General features: G+C 41.0%; 1 pseudogene; it reads right to left on the bottom strand.

Annotated features, from left to right (window-relative positions):
* Positions 1-201: 201 nt before the first annotated feature.
* LOC129115282 (rab proteins geranylgeranyltransferase component A 1-like) overlaps positions 202-6,908 on the bottom strand; it is a 14,587-nt pseudogene continuing 7,880 nt past the window's right edge.

The raw sequence follows: 6,908 nt of genomic DNA, 5'->3' as shown, positions 1-6,908 counted from the left end.
TCCCATCATGCATCTGTGTCTCTCCCTGGGGATTGTGGGTAGGAGGATGCTCAGGGGCAGCATTTTAATTAAATTACGACATACTATGAGTTTATTAAAGATATTTTATGACTTGAATATATATTTTTTTTATTTTCTTTCTCTTTAAATTTGTTTTGTTAATTTTGAGTTTGTTTAAATAAAGTTTGACGTCAGTTTGAATTCATGTTGAAGCTTTAATGTTTCCACAGAACGAACTGTTGACAATATTTAAATAAGACGGAAAGAACAACAATAAACAATGTAAACAATAAATGAAGGCCTCTTTAACCCACAATGCACTGCAGGAGGATTTGTCTCCTGTGGAAGGTTTGGAGATGAACACGTTACTCCTCCGTCTGAAGGCTCTGCTCCTCCAGCACCTCCTCCTGTTTCAACTCCTTCTCTCCTCCCTCCTCTCCTTCCTTCTCTTCTCCTCCTTCTTCTTCTTCCTTTCCTTCCTTCTTCTCTCCTCCCTCCTCCTCTCCGGCGGTGGAGGAGGTGTTGTCTCCGTCGTAGATGATGTCCTCAGGGTTCGGAGCAGGAGGACAGAACTCCTCGTCAGGAAGAACCTTCTTGAAGATCGACTCGGCCTGAAGGGAGAAGAAACAATAAAGAAACAATAAACCGTTTATGTTTTATATTAAAACGTGTCATGTGACTTTTAGTGGTTTATCTTTTTTAGAAAATAGTCTCCTAAAGACAATAATTATGATTCATTAACAATTATTGATTATCAGAACAGGTCAAACGTACGCTAACATCAGATTAGCTTCATGCTAATGCTAACTGTAGCGGGAATAAAATCATTCTTTCTTTGGTTAGAAAAGATACACACACACACACACACACACACACACACACACACACACACACACACACACACACACACACACACACACACACACACACACACACACACACACACACACACACACACACACACACACACACACACACACACACCTGTCTGATGGCGTGTTCATGACCCAGACCTCCGTCAGGTCCGGAGCACACGAACACGTTGGACGGGAGGTCGTGACCTTCGACCTCCAGACCCGAACCGTCGGCCATGTTGAAGTACAGACACCAGAGGACAGACGGGCCTTTCTCTACAGACAGACAGGTGACAGACAGGGTTTTAGCTCCGCCCCCTTCAAGTGCTGATTTACCTACATTTCATAAACACACCTTCATCTTCTTCATTTCAGATTAAATGTTAGAGGCGGCGCTGCATAAACAGACATCACAGTTACACACCAGAGGCTTTTATTTTGTTAACTCAAACCACAGGGCTTTACTTCCTGTGTGGAGCATGCTGTTAGACATGAGAGGTGATGAAGAGGAGAGATGAAGAGTACGGAGGACTTACATGTCTCTGTTAGATGAAAATGTCACAAAAATGTCACATTAATTACATTAATTACATATAGTCACATATTTTTATTTCTGTTCTATCTTTATTTAGTTGTATAGTATGTGTATTTATTGTCTGTGTAGTTGTATAGTATGTGTATTTATTGTCTGTGTAGTTGTATAGTATGTGTATTTATTGTCTGTGTAGTTGTATAGTATGTGTATTTATTGTCTGTGTAGTTGTATAGTATGTGTATTTATTGTCTGTGTAGTTGTATAGTATGTGTATTTATTGTCTGTGTAGTTGTATAGTATGTGTATTTATTGTCTGTGTAGTTGTATAGTATGTGTATTTATTGTCTGTGTAGTTGTATAGTATGTGTATTTATTGTCTGTGTAGTTGTATAGTATGTGTATTTATTGTCTGTGTAGTTGTATAGTATGTGTATTTATTGTCTGTGTAGTTGTATAGTATGTGTATTTATTGTCTGTGTAGTTGTATAGTATGTGTATTTATTGTCTGTGTAGTTGTATAGTATGTGTATTTATTGTCTGTGTCTGTGTAGTTGAGCTGCTGCAACACTTGAATTTCCCCATGGGGATCAATAAAGGAATATAATAATAAGGAATATAATAATTAACACACACACACACACACACACACACACACACACACACACACACACACACACACACACACACACACACACACACACACACACACACACACACACACACACACACACACACACACACACACACGTTTATGCTCCTTCTGGGGACCATGTATGAACGTCTCTCTTCGGGGACACCAGTTTATAAATACTGTTCTTCACTGTAAACTAACCATTTATTTATATTTATTTATTTATTGTATTTATTTATTGTATTTATTTATTTATTGTATTTATTTATTATAGTTATTTATTATAGTTATTATATTTATTTATTATTTATTGTATCTCACATGTTTGTATAAACATGTTGAAGGTGTGTGAGTTTCCTGTTTCTTTACTTTGTGTTGTGGTGAAGCTTTTCTAATGTTCTAAAGGACAAAATAATTCATTACAAGGCATTTTAAAAGATTTATCAAATTACAGTGAATTAATAAAATAATAATTAAAGTGTGAATGTTGAACTTCAGACAAAAGAAGCTGAAGCTGCAGTTTAACAGAAACTTCTCTCCTTCATCAGCTGTGATGAATCTCTTTACAGCGGATCCATCCATCCTGTGTGTGTGTGTGTGTGTGTGTGTGTGTGTGTGTGTGTGTGTGTGTGTGTGTGTGTTTTCTGGAGGTTGTTCATAATTAAAGCAGAGGAGAACATGATGAATGAATTAAAGACAAAGAGAGGAGGTCAGAGAGGAGAGAAAGTTTCACAGCGCGCCTCCTTTTACTTTGTGTTGATTCGGCTCAATCTGTAATACTATTTATAATATTATATATAATATTTATTATATGATATATATTATAGATATAATCTGCTTCACTGCAGCCACATGAACCCAAACTAAACTAACCACCTTTTCTTTGGTATAATTGCAGTAAACATTAAATAAATGAGACTAGTAGAGAGGTGAATTTGTGGTTTGTCAAGCTAACAACCGTTAAATCACCCGTTTACTGAATGGAGTTCTGACCGATGCTAAGCTAACCTTGTAGCTTCTCCAATGAGACACTGTGAACCTTTACGATGATTTGAGTCGTTAAAGATGTTTATGATTGATGATGACATCATCAGGAGAATCTCAGCGTCTCAAAGCTCTGAACCATTTCATCAAACGAACTAACAGACGACCAACGTTTACGTGTGTGTGTGTGTGTGTTTACGTGTGTGTGTGTGTGTGTGTGTGTGTGTGTGTGTGTGTGTGTGTGTGTGTGTGTTACCTTGGTCATGTGACTGTGGCGTGCGGAACATCCTGGTAACCACCGGCGACAGATCCTCGTGGGCGGAGCCAACTGCCTGACAGGTGAGGTGGACCAAATCTACCGACAGACGGGAATACAAGTCTCAATAAACAACTTTGTGAGGTCATTGGTTCCCACGGCAACCGAACGAGTTGGTGGTTGAAAAAGTTGTTAAGTTCAGATGCTAAGCTACCACTGAACCGACTGTTGGTGGTTGCTAAGCTACCACTGAACCGACTGTTGGTGGTTGCTAGAACCGACTGTTGGTGGTTGCTAGGCTAACTGAACCGACTGTTGGTGGTTGCTAGTGAACGAACCGACTGTTGGTGGTTGCTAAGCTACCACTGAACCGACTGTTGGTGGTTGCTAAGCTACCACTGAACCGACTGTTGGTGGTTGCTAAGTGTTGGTGGTTGCTAAGCTACCACTGAACCGACTGTTGGTGGTTGCTATGCTACCACTGAACTGACTGTTGGTGGTTGCTAAGCTACCACTGATGAAAAGTTGGTGGTTGCTAGTTACCACTGATGCTAAGCTACCACTGAACCGACTGTTGGTGGTTGCTAAGCTACCACTGAACCGACTGTTGGTGGTTGCTAAGCTACCACTGAACTAAACAAGGTCAGTTTCAGCATCACACTGTGAATGAAGCAGTGAACCAATCAGAACAGACGTCACGTCAACCCATTAACTTCAGTGTATGAAACTTTATTGATCCTCTCATCACTGACACTGTCAGCACAGACCAGATCCAGTCCTTCTGTTCTTACCTTTCACAATAAAAGCGCGTGTCTGTTAATTAGAGAAGCTCAACGAGCTCTCAGGATGTGAGAACCAGACAGGAGTCGGGTTCCTCATAGAACCTCATAGAACCTCCACAACACAAAGCAGCAGCAGAGAGGATGAAGGTCGTTGGTGTCACAAGAAGAGAGAGCAACACTCTCACTTCATCAAAACCTGACCAACTGAAAGAAAAGCCTCATCAATAAAGTTTTCATTTTCAAACTGAGACGTCAGGACTCTTCATACGACTTTATTTATGGACGTGAACACTGAGGGTGTTTGTGTTTAAAGCGTTCAGGCCCACTGACTCAGGAACCAATCACAACACAGCAGCAGGAGAGAAGAAGATGATGATGGTGGTTAGACAGGCGGAACACACACACATCCAGTGGTGTGTGTGTGTGTGTGTGTGTGTGTGTGTGTGTGTGTGTGTGTGTGTGTGTGTGTGTGTGGGGTTGGTCATTAATCAGTGTTTCTGGGTTCTCAAGGTTCTCTGGAGGATTTTCAGTCTCCGGATCTTAAATGTTCATTTTATTTATTATATGAAACGAGATGGAAGTTAAACTACGGAGGAGGTTTGGGACTCACATGTTCCCGGCATGCAGGTCATCGTGGACGGACAGAGCTCCACCATCTTCACCCCCGGACATCCTGCTGCTATTGGAGGAACCGTTACCATGGAGACCTGACGGCAGACAGACATCGTTAATGAGGAACCTCCTCAGAGTGTTGAACAGCAGATTAGTCTCATCCTATTACTGAACACTGCAGGCTCTCTCTCTCACTCACACACACACACACACACACACACACACACACACACACACACACACACACACACACACACACACACACACACACACACACACACACACACACACACACACACACACACACACACACACACACAAACACACACACACACCAGAAGATCTATGAGTGTGTGTTCAGGCGGATGGATTTTAACTCTAAAATGTATTTGACTGTTCGTCTCTGACTTTCTTTCAGATCTTTTTCCTCACTTCTCTGATATTCATTAACATAAATCCCATAATGCACTAGGATAGAAGGACACAGTGACCTCTGACCTGAAGCTTCTTGGACTGAAACACGGTCAAAATGTTTTGATTTTAATTAGTTCCGTTGTTTTCTATTTAGCAAAGACGTGAGTTTAACTGATGATTTCATATTTAAAATGAGCCCAAAATATATTTTCCATTTCTTTAACGTACGGTCATTAAATCGTTACCAGAGATAACAATGAAAAGATTTACCTGAAGTTCCCTGAGGTTTACCTGAAGTATACCCGAACTTTACCTGAAGATTATCCGAATTTAAGTTTATCAAGGAAAAACTGCCACTCAACCTTCACAATTACAATTTATAACCAAAAAATAATAATAATGATAATAAAGAGCGAACACAACATCAAACTAATGGAGAAAATAAACAAATGACAGAGTTTTATTAACGAGATCTACCTGTTGGTCAGAGTCACCGGGCAGAATAGAACCGTCAGTTATCAGAACAGCTCTGGAGAGAAACCTGGAGAGACAGACAGACAGACAGACAGACAGACAGACAGACAGACAGACAGACAGACAGACAGACAGACAGACAGGTTACCATGAGATCAAAGGGTACAACGTTTTGTCCTGACGTTACCTCTCAGACGTTAAGTTCCTGCCTGAGAAACTACTTTATTTATTATCAGTTATCGTTATGAGTGTTGTTAATGAGGCTTCTGGAAGGTTATCACTTAACTGTTTGTTTGTGGTTAGGGGTATCATAAAGCATTGGGTTGCTAGGGTATCATAAAGCATTGGGTTGCTAGGGTATCATAAAGCGTTGGGTTGCTAGGGTATCATAAAGCGTTGGGTTGCTAGGGTATCATAAAGCGTTGGTGATTGCTAGGGTATCATAAAGCGTTGGGTTGCTAGGGTATCATAAAGCATTGGGTTGCTAGGGTATAATTAAATCGTTGGTGGTTGCTAGGGTATCATCAAATCGTTGGTGGTTGCTAGGGTATCATCAAATCGTTGGGTTGCTAGGGTATCATTAAATCGTTGGTGATTGCTAGGGTGTCATTAAATCGTTGGTGGTTGCTAGGGTGTCATTAAATCGTTGGTGGTTGCTAGGGTTAATTCAATCGTTGGTGGTTGCTAGGATATCATTAAATCGTTGGTGGTTGCTAGGGTATAATTCAATCGTTGGTGGTTGCTAGGATATCATTAAATCGTTGGTGGTTGCTAGGGTATCATTAAATCGTTGGTGGTTGCTAGGGTATCATTAAATCGTTGGTGGTTGCTAGGGTATCATTAAATCGTTGGTGGTTGCTAGGGTATCATTAAATCGTTGGTGGTTGCTAGGGTGTGGGGTTGATGCTTCGATGATGATTGGTCCGTTCTGACCTGGTGGGCGTGGCCTGTTTCTTATGCTCCGCTCCCACAAAGCCATCCTCCACCACAAAATGGCTGCAGCTGATTCGCTGTCCTCGGCTGTCAATCACCGCCTTACACCTGAGAGAAAGGGGAGGAGACAGAACACCATGATGTCACTGACGGGACTAAAGACAGACGAGTGACCTCATCACCTCATCACCGGTTTTAATCCCTGATGTATCCGTGAAGAGCGTCAGGGTTACAGTGAATAAGCAGACAGAGAGGTCAAAGGTCATTTAGCTGGAGACAGATCCAGGATCAAACACTGGATTGAGGGTTTGATGTTCTCTGTTCTACAGCAGAACATCAAGGTTCTCCGGTTCTGTTGTTCTTCAAACCGTTTAAAACACAGAAGAGAAAGAAAACTAACGTGTTCATATTTCAGGAACTTAACAATAAAATA

This window comes from Anoplopoma fimbria, unplaced genomic scaffold (genome assembly GCF_027596085.1).
Source record: "Anoplopoma fimbria isolate UVic2021 breed Golden Eagle Sablefish unplaced genomic scaffold, Afim_UVic_2022 Un_contig_11457_pilon_pilon, whole genome shotgun sequence".
Taxonomy (NCBI): Eukaryota; Metazoa; Chordata; class Actinopteri; order Perciformes; family Anoplopomatidae; genus Anoplopoma; species Anoplopoma fimbria.
This window is presented reverse-complemented; position numbering and strand designations above follow the sequence as displayed.